The 15817-nt window shown below is 34.5% G+C and overlaps 1 protein-coding gene and 1 long non-coding RNA gene across 5 annotated transcripts in view; both read left to right on the top strand.

Moving 5' to 3' along the window:
* The window catches only part of Pcdh11x (protocadherin 11 X-linked), a 695481-nt gene that overhangs the window by 98867 nt on the left and 580797 nt on the right, over nucleotides 1-15817 (top strand). The gene's annotated exons all lie outside the window — the stretch shown is intronic.
* Nucleotides 9798-12878, top strand: LOC134484094 (uncharacterized). The gene is made up of 2 exons (XR_010061444.1): nucleotides 9798-11990; nucleotides 12770-12878. It is a non-coding gene; the product is annotated as an uncharacterized LOC134484094 (long non-coding RNA).

Below are 15817 nucleotides of genomic sequence, written 5' to 3' on the forward strand. Positions count from 1 at the left end.
GTACAACCCCCAACCAATGTTCCACAAAATTCTGTGATTTAAGTTGAAGCAATATCAAACATTTCCTGATAAAGTTAGTAGTGAGTAGCATGTGAACTGATACAGAGAGGGCAAAGTATCCATAGAACAAATGTAAGTACATAATTTCAGAATTCAGAACACACATTTACATATACATAGGTTAAGTATTATATGTATACATATACATGTTATATACACATTTACATATGTATTCACATATACACACACACACACACACACACACACACACACACACACACACACACACACACACACACATATATACTATGGCACTCCAGAATTTGGAGAATGTTTGGAGAAAGAGATTCCAGAAACTCTTTGGCCAGTTTGTCTAAACAAATTGATGAGCTTCACATTCAATGGCTAATGATCTTTCACAAAATAAAAGTAGAAAAGAGTAGAGTAAAGACACCTGATGTCAACATATTGTTTTCACATAAACACCTACAAACAAGCATATGTAGCAGCAAAAACGGAAATATGTATGTGACACATACACATACAGAATAGTGAAATGTTTGAACAGTTACCATTCATGAACAGAACCATACTGTATATTGAGATAACATTGTTAATCACTGTGGCTGTACTTAGTAGCATTGATTTTGTTCATCAGTATTTTAGTATGTCAGTTATAACCAAATAACATGATTGACAATGACAATCCTATTACACATCGATTTGATTTTGATAACATGTTATTTTTCTTGCCCTAGACTGATTCCAGGACATCAACTATTGCAGTCTGCAGTGAGATATAACTTTTTAGGAATAACATAATTCCATTGCTTTCCCAAAATATTTGAGTAAGTTGTGATTATAAAATTTGGCCAAGATCACTAAATTTGGATTTTGTTTTCCTTTACAAATTGAAGCAAAATGAAACCAATCATAGAAATGTAAGTCCTCAAAAACAACAAGCCTTCATTAACCATAAATTTATAGCTAAAATTTTCACATTAATTTAATATTTCTGGATGAACAAAATAATTACTCTAGTGAAATCTTTTATATTGTTTTTATTTGCTTGCTCTTAAAGTTAATAACTGTGATTTAATGCAATTTTGCCTTTGTGTACATATTAATGGGTGGTGTGTAATTATGAAACATTGAATTACTCATTCTCTCTTATCACTGAATTATTTAAACATCATTGTTGGGAGATTGTTAGTGAAGGTGACCTGTTGATCCTAACTACCCTCTGAAAGGTATCTAAGATAAGAAAAAAATTAAGGCAAACTAAATCAAAACAATAACAACAAAAGAAAGAAATCTATATCAACATTGTGAAAACATGCATATGAATTTCTGCATTTTAGAATTTTATATGATGTAAAATAGTAAATTATCTTACCTTTTTAATTTAATTGTAATCATATTTTCCAGTAATTAATTATTAAAAACATTTTTAATAATATGGTTCATCATGTAAAAATTTCTTTAAAATAAAGGAAATTTTATGTAGATGGTAAAATTTATTATACTTCCTAATTTGATTTTTTTAAACTAATAAACATGATTCAGTTCATACGCGAATCGAAACAAAGATTTAGGCAGAATATTTCAAATATTTCAAATTAAATGTCTCTGAATTTTTAAATTCTTTAGGAAAAAATTGAGAGAATAGAATAACATTTTCATGGACTTTATTTTATTTATCTGGAATGAAATTGTTAAATACATACCATTATTCAGAGTAAATTTCCATTTTAAAGTTTAGTCTCTTTTTAGAGTTTTGTGATTAGATACTTTTTATAAAGATAATTGGATATGTCAGTTTTTGTATACGCCATCTTATTTTAGAAATAATGGCAGGACATGTCTTTATTATATGTTTCTTTAAGGTCCTTATACTTGACTAATAACCACTAACAGAATTAAAACAAATACATGAAAACACCTCATTAAATCTTGGTACTAGGCTGGAGTATAAGGGACTCTATAGAAATGATACAACATATGTCTTTTAAATTTTTCCTTCAATTCTAAATTGTGTATTTAACTGGAAAGACATGAGTATATAATTATTCTTGTATATGTAGATTAAAATTAGTGTGTTATTTGAAGTATTCCTATGTGATAATATTTCAAAGAGGTTGATGCTCTATTTAACAAGTTAATATAGTCTCAGTCTGTCTTAGTGTATGCATAAATACATGTCTATATATGTGTTTCACTTTTCAAGTTTTTAGAAGGAAAAAGTGACATAAATTTAAATTTAATACAGTTGTTCAAATATGACTCATATGTACTCAGAATATTAGTAACTTTCTAGATGTTGTGTCACAGTACTAAAATATGTTCATTCACTTTCATTCATAGCTTCCCATTTATCATCATTTGTTTAGTAAAACTACTGTTTTATTCAGTAGTTTCTGAATATGTGCTAATGCTTGTTTAACTTTCCTTCAAGTTTCTTCAGTTTAGAGTACGTGCAGTGCTTCTCTCTATGAACTATCCCTCCTTTCTTAAATACTGAAGACCTGATAATATTACAATTGTGTGAATAAAGTTATTTTTGATATCTATTGTTTTAGGTTCCACATCTCTTGTGAAAAAATAAAGCTGGATTTTCCTTTAATAGTATCTAATTTCTGATCAGTTGGTAGGATTAAGATTCAAAAGGATTTCCTTTAACACTATTACTTCTATTTATATTAGTCCCAGTTTTAATGCAATGAAAACAAGGGTATAGTTGTTTGTGTACAAATTATTCCCTTTAATGTGTCTCTAGTCGTCTTGGTTTAATTTATGCTTTGTTCAAAAGATTGTAGCATGGACTGTTCACCATCATATACATCCCTTCCTGTATATATATGGTTCATTTTTAAACATTTAATCATTAAATATGAATTCACATATTATAGGAACATATATGAGGATATATGTGAAATATGTATATTTAATCATCATTTGTGTCTTTTGCATGGAGTTAGTACTAAAAATGGTAGGAGAGGTGAAAATTTATTGTACAAGTCTGAAAATTTAAAATACACAAGAGTTTCCAAGTTTTAGTTAGTACTTGTAATTTACTTTTGAGAGGAATAAACAGATTTTGTATGAATATATTAGAATGGGTATAATAAATGTCCCTTTACCTGTTATACTTTTAGATACTAATGCACCACTGTATTTGATGCAATTTCAGAGCCTAACTTGTCTGTAATATGTTGTGAGTGATATATCTGTAAATAAAATTTTTCTGCATTTCAATAATTCAACTTCTGATATTTTTGAAGCACTTATTGCAAGGAGAAGGTAATGATTTTATTAATGTTACACCAAATTCTAAGATACTTTTAGCATAATAACTTTTACAATGGAGGTTCTATTGTAGCTGCTGTTATTGTTAAGTGCCCACTGTTGTGCCATAAGTTGATTTAACAGCACGTGTGTTAAAAAATGTAAAGTAGCAAGGCAAGACAAGGCAATCATAATTTGTTTCCATTAAAGATAATGTCAGAATAGAGTAGGGTTTAAAAATTTTTACAAAATACAAAGTCAGGTTTTACTACAATAATTGTGTGTGTGTTTGTGTGTGTGTGTGTGTGTGTGTGTGTGTGTTCATGCAAATAAAAAACTGCTTTTCAGTGCTAAGCATGAAAAGGCACTTGACAATCCCAATTTAAGAAGCAGCCTCATAGGAAGCAACACTTTTCCTCAGACACATACAAATATAAATCCTATCTCTAGAAATCCATTCACATGTGTCTTTAGTCACTTTTTCTAATTTTCTCCATTTGTTATTCATAATAAAAATAAGTTTATATTATTGCTACTTTTCATTTCTACAATAATGTTTACAGTGCATCTTGAACGTTCTCTTTTATGATAAATCCAAAATATAAGATAGTCTTATCTTTCTCTTACATGCAGAAAAATATTAACTCAATGTGTTTTCAAGTAATTTTGTAATCTTATTAATGTCTACATGTGTGTTCTATTTCTAACCGCCCAATGTATCAGATATTTTTGACTTTTCTATTTAATATCCCTAACAATGCAATTAACCCCCAGGATCTTATAAATCTGTACAATTTTCCAGAACTACTTTGAGAACTCATTTAAGACAGTTATAACTATCTTACTAATTTTATATGGTTAATATAGTGATTTGTGGATTAAGAAATCTACAAATAATTTTAACATCCAAGAGAATATGATAAAAATTTCTATCTGCAAATCAATGAAAAATAAATACTAAAACAAAACCCAAAACATGTAGATCACATATTCTTTTTAAAAAAGAATAGCATTCATTTAACTATTTCCATTTATATATCACAAAATTCTTTATAAAATGAAAATTTATTTGTATAAATGAATTTATCCATTATATTATCTTAAACACTACTTGATGAAAACTCTTCCAACACTGTATTTCTTCATTAATTCTAGAAAAAAAGTCATATTAGTGTTTATGAAATGTACTCAGCTGGCATAAAATAAAAAATATCCTGATTTTTTGATATGTAACCGGTCTCTGTCTAAAGGGGTAAGGGAAGCATTTAATGAAAATGCATCCTTGTGACTGATTTCTTCATAGAATAATATTTTATATATAAGCATACTTGTATAAATATACATATACTCATATATAAACTTAAATGCAAAGAGAACTTAAATTTATACCTCATTTAAAAAGGAAAAGCAGATAGTGGATTGTTATATTATTCTGGGATTATATTTTGGAATGGATTTAGAGAGTTTTCTTGAAGAATTTTAGTGAGAATGGCTAAGATCAAAAACTCAGGGGACAGCAAATGCTGGCAAGGATGTGGAGAAAGAGGAACACTCCTCCATTGCTGGTGGGATTGCAGACTGGTAAAACCATTCTGGAAATCAGTCTGGAGATTCCTCAGAAAATTGGACATTGACCTGCCTGAGGATCCAGCTACACCTCTCTTGCGCATATACCCAAAAGATGCCCCAACATATTACAAAGACACATGCTCCACTATGTTCATAGCAGCCTTGTTTATAATAGCCAGAAGCTGGAAAGAACCCAGATACCCTTCAACAGAGGAATGGATACAGAAAATGTGGTACATCTACACAATGGAATATTACTCAGCTGTCAAAAGCAATGACTTTATGAAATTCATAGGCAAATGGTTGGAACTGGAAAATATCATCCTGAGTGAGGTAACCCAATCACAGAGAAACACACATGGTATGCACTCATTGATAAGTGGCTATTAGCCCAAATGCTTGAATTACCCTAGATGCCTAGAACAAATGAAATTCAAGACGGATGATCAAAATGTGAATGCTTCACTCCTTCTTTAAAAGGGAAACAAGAATACCCTTGGCAGGGAATAGAGAGGCAAAGATTAAAACAGCCACAGAAGGAACACCCATTCAGAGCCTGCCCCACATGTGGCCCATATATATACAGCCACCCAATTAGACAAGATGGATGAAGCAAAGAAGTGCAGGCAGACAGGAGCCAGATGTAGATCTCTCCTGAGAGACACAGCAAGAATACAACAAATACAGAGGCGAATGCCAGCTGCAAACCACTGATCTGAGAACAGGACCCCCATTGAAGGAATCAGAGAAAGAACTGGAAGAGCTTGAAGGGGCTCGAGACCCCATATGAACAACAATGCCAAGCAACCAGAGCTTCCAGGGACTAAGCCACTACCTAAAGACTATACGTGGACTGACCCTGGACTCTGACCTCATAGGTAGCATTGAATATCCTAGTAAGATCATCAGTGTAAGGGGAAGCCCTGGGTCCTGCTAAGACTGAACGTGATTGTTGGGGGGAGGGTGGCAATGGGGGGAGGATGTGAAGGGGAACACCCATAAAAAAGGGGAGGGGGAGGGATTAGGGGGATGTTGGCCCGTAAACCGGGAAAGGGAATAACACTCAAAATGTAAATATGAAATACTCAAGTTAAAAAAAAATAAAATAAAATAACAAATTTAAAAAAAATAATTTTAAAATGTTTTCTAACCTCTTGGCTATTTTATATTGACCAAGATAAATATCAAATTATAAGCCCATTAAGCATAATGTTTATGAAATATGCAGTTACATCTGTGATCAGCTTTGATTTATGGCCTAGAATGGGGCTTTACTATCTTTACAGGAGTATAGTTCACAGTATAAAAAGTGTTTATGTCAGGTACTGTGCAAAAAGAATAGAATTCCATTAAGTATGTCTTTTAGGGAAAGTAGTATCCTTGGTACCTTACATATAATACTTTATTATCTCAAAGTCACTGTATAGTTAGCAAGTATTGGGATAAGGGCCTTGGTCAAAAGCAAATTGACTCTTTTTCTCCTTTCATGAGCTGTGCCTGCCAAATGAAGTCCAAAGGATTCTTCCAACATTTACTTTCTGTTTCATTTTAGTTTGTTTTAAAAGTCATCAACCATTTCAAGAAGACTTTCTTGCTCTTCTTGGCCCGTCTTCCACTTAGACTCTTTCTTTAAAGTATGGATTAGTGATATTGGCATGAAATGAAGCAGAAGTTTATATAATAAGCAAGCACATGCTCATTCTGGAACTTACTTTTGTGACATGAGACACAGTTATTAAATATCAGTTTATTTATTAATTGTGCAATCATCAATAATAGTCACTTCTATTGTACACATTTCATGGATGTAATCTTTAATACGATAGTTAGCTAAATTGTCTTATTGATTTTTCACATAAATACTGTATTGAGAGCTGTCATCTATTCATTTTACCTTTGCAATATGTATAGCGTTATTATGTTTAAGTGCTCTGAATTTGACAAGAGGTGATGTAAAGCATTTTTCAACAGCACTTTGTAGAAGAAATAGTTTAATTTATTCAATATAGCTGAGACATACTGGTAGTAAGAAATGTAAATCAAATGAGTCATCGAATTTTTAAAGAGTATTAAATCATTAATTCATATAGAACCTATTTTTTAACTTAGTAATTTTTTTTATTTATTTGTTAATCTTTTTTACAGTCCAGACTCTATCCCTGTCCCAGCCTACCCCTGGATGTTCCACATCCCATACCTACTCACCCTGTCTACCAGAGGATATCCCCACCCACTCCCACTTCCACCACACCAGACCTCCCCACTCCCTGGGGCCTCTAGTCTCTTGAAGGTTAGGTGCTTCTTCTTGACTGAGTCCAAACCCAGAAGTCTCTGCTGTATATTTGCTGGGGGACTCATACCAGCTGGTGCACACTGCCTGGTTGGTGGCTCAGAATTTGACAGATTTTGGGGGTCCAAGTTAGTTGAGAATGCTGGTCTTCCTAAAGGATCGCCCTTCTCTTCAGCCCCTGGCAGCTTTGCCATAATTTAAGCACAGGGGTTCTGTCCATTTGTTGGGTGTAAATATTTGCAACTGACTACTTCACCTGCTTGTTGGGCCTCTTGGAAGGCAATCATGATAAGACCCTGTTTGTAAACACACCATGGCATCAGTAATAGTGTCACGTCATGGGCCTCCCCTTGAGCTGCATCGAAATTTGGACCTTCTTTCCCTCAGGGTCTTCTCCCTCTTCGTTCAGGCAGTTCTTTCAGACAAGAACAATTCTGGGTCAGAGATTTGATTGTGGGATGGTAACCCCATTCCTCCACTCAATGTCCTGTCCTTCCACCATAGGTGGACTCTACAAATTCCCTCTCCCAAGATGAGATACCTCATCCAAGGTCATCCCTTTGAGTCATGAGAATTTCTTACCTCCCAGGTCTCAAGCACATTCTAAAGGGTTCCCCTACTTCAACCTCCCAAAGTTGCTTGTTTCCATTCTTTCTGCTGGCCCTCAGGGCCTCAGTCCTGTTCTGCCCACGGGATACCTGATCATGTTCTCCTCTTCCCCTTCCTGTACCCTTTACCATCCAGACCCCTCCACCCTCCTGTTATTGCTTTCTTCTCCCTCCCAAGTGGGATTAAGACATCCTCACTTGGGCCTTTCTGCTTGTTAATCTTCTTGAATTCTGTGGATTATATCCTGGCTATTATGTACCTTTTTTGACTTATATCCACATGTTAGTGAGTACACACCATGCATGCGCTTTTAGGTCGGAGTAACCTCACTCAGGAAGATATTTTCTAGTTCATTCATTTGCCTGCAAAACTCATGATGTCCTCCTTCTTACTAGTAATTTTAAAATAGCAAGTTTTGATTATATAACATATATTAAAGAACAATTTGATTTAAGAATTATGCTAATTCAACCATTCACATCATATGTATAATTGAAACTTTAATGTTAATAATTTCTAAAATAAAATATAATTTTATATTTTATAATAAAATTGGTTCTCAAACTAAAAATTTCAGCAACCTTCTAAAAAGTATAATTAGTGATCTAAGAAGAACAATTAGGAAACATATACCAGGTGCCTCTATTGCACTACATTCTAAAAATAAAGTAATGATTCAACCAGGAAGAAATTATGCATGTTCAAAGGCACAGTGCAGGACACTGTGGGAAGTAAAGCATGATGAACTAGAACTGTTGTTGGATAGAAGGCCCAAATCAGGCATTGCAGGTAGCTATTTTGTTGTTGTTATTAGTTACTTATTTATTGGATATTTTATATATTTATTTCAAATGTTATCCCTTTCTTGGTTACCCCCATCCCATCCCCCTCCAATGCTTCTATGAGGCATCTAATGAGATGATGCTGGGTTCCTTTTTCTTTGAATTGTTTATATAGTGGATTATGTGGGTGAATTTCCATATATTGGACCACCTCTGCATTGCTAAAATGAGACCTTCTTAATCATGATGGATGATCATTTTGATGTGTTCTTGTATTCTGTTTGCAAGAATTTTATTGAGTATTTTTGCATCAATGCTCATAAGGGATATTGGTCAGAAGTTCAGTTTCTTTGTTGGGTCTTTGCATTTTTTAGGTATAAGCAAAATTTTGACTTCATTGAACGAATGAGGTAATGATCCTTCTGTTTCTATATTGAGGAACTGTTTGAAGAAAATTGGTATTAGATTTTCTTGGAAGGTCTGAAGAATTTTACACTAAATCCATCTGATCCGGGGATTGTTTTGGTCTGGAGACTTTTAATGATGGCTTCTATTTCTTTAGGTGTTATGGGAATGTGTAGGTGGTTTATCTCATCCTAATTTAAATTTGTTACCTGGTCTCTGTCTAGAAAATTGTCCATTTCATCCAGATTTTCCAGTTTGAGTATAGGCTTTTGTAGTAGGATATGATCATTTTTAGAATTTCCTCAGTTTCTGTTGGTATGTCTCCCTTTTCATTCCAGAGTTTGTTAATTTGGACACACTCTCTGTGCCCTCTGGTTAGTCTGGCTAAGGGTTTATATTTATGATTTTTTTCAAAGAACCAAATTCTGTTTTTGTTGATTCTTTGTATAGTTCTTTTTATTTCTACTTAGTTAATTTCAGCCCTGAGCTTGATTATTTCCAGTCTTCTCCTCCTCTTGGATGTATTTGCCTCTTTTTCTTCTAGAGCTTTAGGGTGTGCTGTAAAGCTGCTGTTTGCTCTCTCCTGTTTCTTTTTGGAGACACTCAGAGCTACGTCTTTGCCTCTTAGCACTGCTTTCATCATGTATCTAAGCTTGAGTATGTTGTGCCTTACTTTTATTTAGCAATGAATATCCTAGTAAGAGCACCAGTGGAAGGGGAAGCCCTGGGTCCTGCTAAGACTGAACCCCCAGTGAACTAGACTGTTGGGGGTAGGGCGGCAATGGGGGGAGGGTGGGGAGGGGAACACCCATAAGGAAGGGGAGGAGGGAGGGGGATGTTTGCCTGGAAACCAGGAAAGGGAATAACACTCGAAATGTATATAAGAAATACTCAAGTTAATAATAAAATATATATATATATATTCTAAAAAGTCTTTAATTTCTATCTTTATTTCTTTCTTGACCTAGTTATCATTGAGTAGAGCATTGTTCAGATTCAATATATATATGGCCATTCTCTTGATTTTGTTGTCATTGAAGATCAGCCTTAGTCCACGATGATCTGATAAGGTGCATGGGCCATTTTCAATTTTCTTGTATCTGTTGAGACCTGTTTTGTGACTGATTATACAGTCAGTTTTAGAGAAAGTATCATGTGCTGCAAAGAAAAAGTTTTATTCTTTTGTTTTAGTATGAAATGCCCTATAGATATCTGTGAAAACCATTTGGTCATAACCTCTGTTAGTTTCACTGTGTCTCTGTTCAGTACCTGTTTCCATGATCTGTCCATTGATGAGGCAGGGGTGTTGAATTCTCCCACTCTTATTGTGTGTGGTTCAGTGCATGCTTTGAGTTTTAGTAAGGTTTCTTTTATGAATGTAGGTGCCCTTGCATTTGGAGCATAGATATTCAGAATTTAGGGCTCACCTTGGTGGATTTTTACTTTGATGTGTATGAAACACTCTTCTTTATCCTTTTTGACAACTTTTGGTTGAAATTCAATTTTCTTCTATAGTAAAATTTCTACTCCAGCTTGGAACCATTGTCTTTTACTGTGAGCTAGTATCTGTCTTTGTCACTGACTTTCGTTTCCTGTAAGCAGCAAATTTCTGGGTCCTGTTAACATATCTAGTCTATGTCTTTTTATTGGGGAATTGAGTCCATTGAGGTTAAGAGATATTAAGGAGTAGTTGTTGCTGTTTCCTGTTTTGTTTTGTTTTTATTTTTGTTATTAGAGGTGGAAATATGTTTGTGTGGCTCTCTTCTTTTGGGTTTGTTGCAAGACTACTTTCTTGCTTTTCCTATTGTTTGGTTTTTGTCCTTTGTAGGGCTGAAATTTTGGAATGATATTGTGTAAATTTGTTTTTGTCATGGAATATTTTAGTTTCTCTATCTATGGTAGTTGAGAGTTTTAGTGGATAAAGTAGCCTGGGCTGGCATTTGTGTTCTCTTAGGATCTGAATGACATCTGTCCAGGATTTTCTAGCTTTCTTGGTCTTTGTTGAAAAGTCTGGTCTGCCAGATTCTGATAGGTCTGCCTTTATATGTTACTTGACCTTTTTCCCTTACTAGTTTCAATATTCTTTCTTTGGTTTCTGCATTTGTTGTTTTGACTATTATGTGATGGGAGGAGTTTCTTTTCTGGTCCAGTCTATTTGGAGTTCTGTAGGCTTCTTGTATGTTCACGGGCATCTCTTACTTTAGGTTAGGGAAGTTTTCTTCTATAATTTTAATGAAGATATTTACTGGCCCTTTGAGTTGGGCGTCTTCACTCTCTTTTATACCTATTAATTTTAGGTTTCATCTTCTCATTGTGTATGAAATTTCCTGGATGCTTTGGGTTATGAACATTTTGCATTTTGCACTTTCTTTGACTATTGTTTCAATGTTTTCTATTGTTTCTTCTGCCCCTGAGATTCTCTCTTCCTTCTCTTGTATTCTGTTGGTCTTGCTTGCATTTATGATTCCTGATCTCTTTCCTAGGTTTTCTATCTCCAAGGTTGTCTCTTTTTGTGATTTCTTTATTGTATCTATTTCCATTTTTAGATCCTGTGTGGTTTTGTTCAATTCCTTTACCTGTTTGGTTGTATTCTCCTGTATTTCTTTAATGGACTTATTCATGTCCTTCTTAAAGTCTTCTATCATCATCATGAAATATGTTTTTATCTATGAATTTTGCTTTTCACATGCAATAAGGTAACCAGGACTTGCTGTAGTGGGGAACTGGGTTCTGATGATGTCATGTAGCCTTGGATTCTGTTGTTTATGTTCTTGTGCTTGCCTCTCACCATCTGGTTATCTCTATTGCCTGCCCTATCTATCTCTGATTGAAGCCTGTCCTTCATCCTGGTTGTATCAGAACTTCTCAGAATCCAGGTGTCTTTGTGATGCTGTGATCCTGAGATTCTGTGGTCCTGGGATTCTGTGGTCCCGCGATCCTGGGATCTTGGGATAGTGAGTGTGTCAGAGCTCCTGGGAGTTGAGCTGCCTCTGAGATGTTGAATTCCTGGTGTGACCAACCTCCTGAGATCCTGTTGTGTCAGAGCTCCAGTGAGACAAGCTTTCTCTGGGTGTTGCATGAGTGGGTGCAGGGGAGGCCAGAGCCCTGAGTTTGCTCTGAGCACAGATAAAAGTAGGAAGGAACCAGTGCTTTTGAGGGTGGGGGTTTGTGTTTCCCTTGTTCCCATGAGGGTCACAGGTTTGCTGGGTGTTGGGGAAGACAAGTCCTCAAATGTGACCTTGAGTATGTCAGACCTCCAGTCCTCCTGGTTGTCTATGATCTCCTGGGAGTCGAGTTTCCTCTGTGATCCAGTGCTCCTGTGATTCAGGGCTTCTTAGCACACCTGTGATCCCCTGTTCCTGTGATCCTGTGGTCCTGGGTATGTTAGAGCACCTAGTTGATGGACTTCCTCTGGGTGTTTTGGGAATAGGTGCAGAACCAGCACTGAATGTCTGCTTAGGGCACAAGTTCAGAGAGGAAGAGCGGCCTAACAATTTCCTGAAGTCATTGTTTTAAATAGCTGAATAGTGTTTCATTGTGTAAATGTACACCATTTTCTTTATTCATTCCTCTTTTGAAGGACATCTGGGTTCTTTCCAGCTTCTGGCTATTATAAATAAGTCTGTTATGAACATATTGGAGCATGTGTCCTTGTTATATGTTGGAGCATCTTTTGGGTATATGCCCCAGAGTGTTATACCTGGGTCCTCAGGTAGCACTATGGCCAATTTTCTGAGGAACTACCAGACTGATTTCCAGAGTGATTGTACCAGCTTGCATTCACTGTATGGTCTTTATCACATCTGAAGCAAGGGTCTTTCTCTTTCAGGAATGTGAAGATATCCAAGTTAAAAGATTTTAAACATAAACAAAGCAATATGTGAACTGTACTTGGCGTGGTATACCCTGGAATCTCAATAAATTCACACATCAGCCTATTTAGAATGTAATATATTTGTGTCTTGGATAAAAATGAAATGCTTTGAAATAATAATAAAACTAAAAAAATGTATCTATCCTAGGTAGACCTTTATTTTGATTTAGCTTATCTACTTAGTATATCTGGTGTTACTTTGAGAGGTCACTCAGAATTTCTGTGATTCTACTCCTTTGTGTTTAAATACAGAAGTCTGACTGTTTAGAACATTCAGTGGACAGATATTCTATAAAAGTCTAGAAATAATTATATATATATAATTATATATAGTTGATCATTATTATTTTAGTGTAACTAAATAATTCTTTAACTGCTGTACATTTCATTTCTTTCCTTAAAAGTCACTGAAAATGATGACTTGTTTAGAAATATCTGTTTAGTATTTTACAAATGTTCCCAAATTCTCAAATTCTCATCACACAGCTCTCAAACATCTCTGTTTCTAACATATATTGCTAAATTCATGAACTCAATTTATATTATTTTTTGATAATTCTTATACATGTAGACCTAAATTAATTTAATGCAGTGTTAGGAAGCTGAAGTAATATTTGTAACCAAGTAAAAACCATTTTTGGAATTCATAACTATAGTAACACTTCTACAAAAGAAGAGAAAAAGAGAGATGCTGTCTGTGTTCCTATTTTCTGTCAGGCACTCCAAGGCTTCAGGAAGTTAATGAGCTTCCAAATCAGAGGACATTGGTTAGAGCCCAGTGTTACTGATCATTTGCTTCTAATCATTGTCTTGCATAAAACTAATTGACATTAGTGAGTCTTATAATTGTTTTTCCTTAAAAAAAGAGACTACTGCTAAATTCATAAAGCTTTGAGAAAGTTGAGATATATTATAAAATATAATTTGCTTATAATATTTACTTAAATTTGTCCTTTCCTTTTTCAGACACATTAGGTAGCCCATGTAACTTCCTGGTAAGAAAATAATATTAACTTTGATCATTAAATCAAAAAATAAACTTAGATACTACATTTCAAATTTTCAGTCATTTGACTTAGGCAACTCATAAATGACATGTCTTGTATTTTGACCAAGCTGCACTAACCTTCAATGCTGAATGACTTCATGTTCTCTAATTGGTCAGTAGCATATGACTGCAATGTCTTCATTCAAGGGCACTTTACACACTCAAAGTCTTCAAGTTTTTATATATAGTACTAAATATATGGTTAATGAAATTTTTCATGAGTTTCTCCATATATTGAGATAAATCATAATACTCTTATTTTCGTCCGTATTTTTTAATATTTATTCATTTATTTATTATTCCTCTCACTGCCCCCATCCCAGTCACATCCTCCCAAGATCCTTCTCCATTCCCTCCTTTCCTTATCCTCTTAGGGGGTGGGGATCTTCCTGAATATCACCCCATTCTTTCACTTCAAACCTCTTCAGGGCCAGGCACTTCCTCTCGCAGTGTTGGCAGACAAGGCAATCCAGCTAAAAGAAAATATCCTACATACAGACAATAGCTTTTGAGGTAGCCTGCCCCCCATCCATTTGTTTAGGGTCCATGTGAAGATAGAACTGCATGTCCACTACATATGTACAGGGAGGCCTAGGTCCAGCCCATGTATGCTCTTTGGTTAGTGGTTGAGTCTCTGAGTGCCCCAAGGGTCCAGGTTACTCAATTATCTTGGTCTTTCTGAGGAGTTCCTATTCCATTAGTAGCTGCAATCCTTTCTCCTATTTTGCCCTAAGTGTACCTAGGCTGTGGTTGTCTGCATCTGTCTGAGTCAACAGCTGGGTGGAGTATCTCAGGGGACAGCCATGCTAAACTCCTGTCTGTAAGCTTAACAGAGTATCTTTAATAGTGTCAGGGATTGCTGCTTGTTATAAGATGGGCTCAAGTTACGCTGCTTATCGGTTGGCCGTTTAGATAAGAACAACGTGTTCTATTTTAATCATCTGATTTATTAGATTCTTTTTTTTTAACCGGGTGTCACTTTGTAGTCCATGTTATACATTCAAACTCCTGATCCAGCCTGCCAAATGCTAGGATTACAGTCATGTATCCCCTTTCTTTCTCAGCTTAATGTATCATTTTAATATAAACCGCAATAAACTTTTAATTACGAAATTAAAAAAGAACACTTTTATTCCATGTATGTTAGTTGGTATCTTATAATACATTTCCCTAAGTACATTTAAACCAAGAGTTTTTATGATTTGTCTTTGGGTATTTTGATATGAGTCACATATATTTTATTGATCCTAGTAACACCTAAAATTCATTTGTCTGAAGCAGGCAATTTCTTAACATGTAGCCGTCCTTATAAACATTAGAAACAACTTGTTTAAAAAATCTTATTAAATAAATTCACAATAGAATATATGTTTCAATAGAAGTACTAATACTAGGGCTTATAGATTTAAAAGGATTCAAATTCATTTATTTTAATAACAATAAATATAATTGACCTAGAAATAATTTGAAAATGTTTAAGATGTATCATCTCAAATTTGGTCAATTATTTCTCATATTAATAACTAAAAATGAATTTTTAAATATTGCAAGGACTAGATATGTAGTTCAGGAGTATAGTTCTTGCCTACTAGGGTCAAGTCTCTATGTTACGGATCTAACATAATATGACAAAAAGATAAAAACACAGTGATGGAACCAAGACAGTGTTTAAGATTTGAACAAAGATCTTCTGTATTTTAACCAGGTATATTCTGAGAACTATTTTGCATATTTTAACCTTGCATATTATGTATAATGGCAAGCTACCAAAGCATAAATAATGTAAAGAAGCATAACTTCTACAAAATCAAGGAATTTAAAACGTTGTTGCAGAACACAAGACAAATTGTTGTTTCTTAAGTTGTATAACCCCGAACATAAAAAGAAAAGGCTTGTGGGAAAAAAAAACCTGCCATTTTATGTGGAAAAAGAAAAATCACTATGAGCTAGAGTTA

The sequence above is a fragment of the Rattus norvegicus genome, chromosome X, assembly GCF_036323735.1.
Source record: "Rattus norvegicus strain BN/NHsdMcwi chromosome X, GRCr8, whole genome shotgun sequence".
In the NCBI taxonomy this organism is placed as follows: domain Eukaryota; kingdom Metazoa; phylum Chordata; class Mammalia; order Rodentia; family Muridae; genus Rattus; species Rattus norvegicus.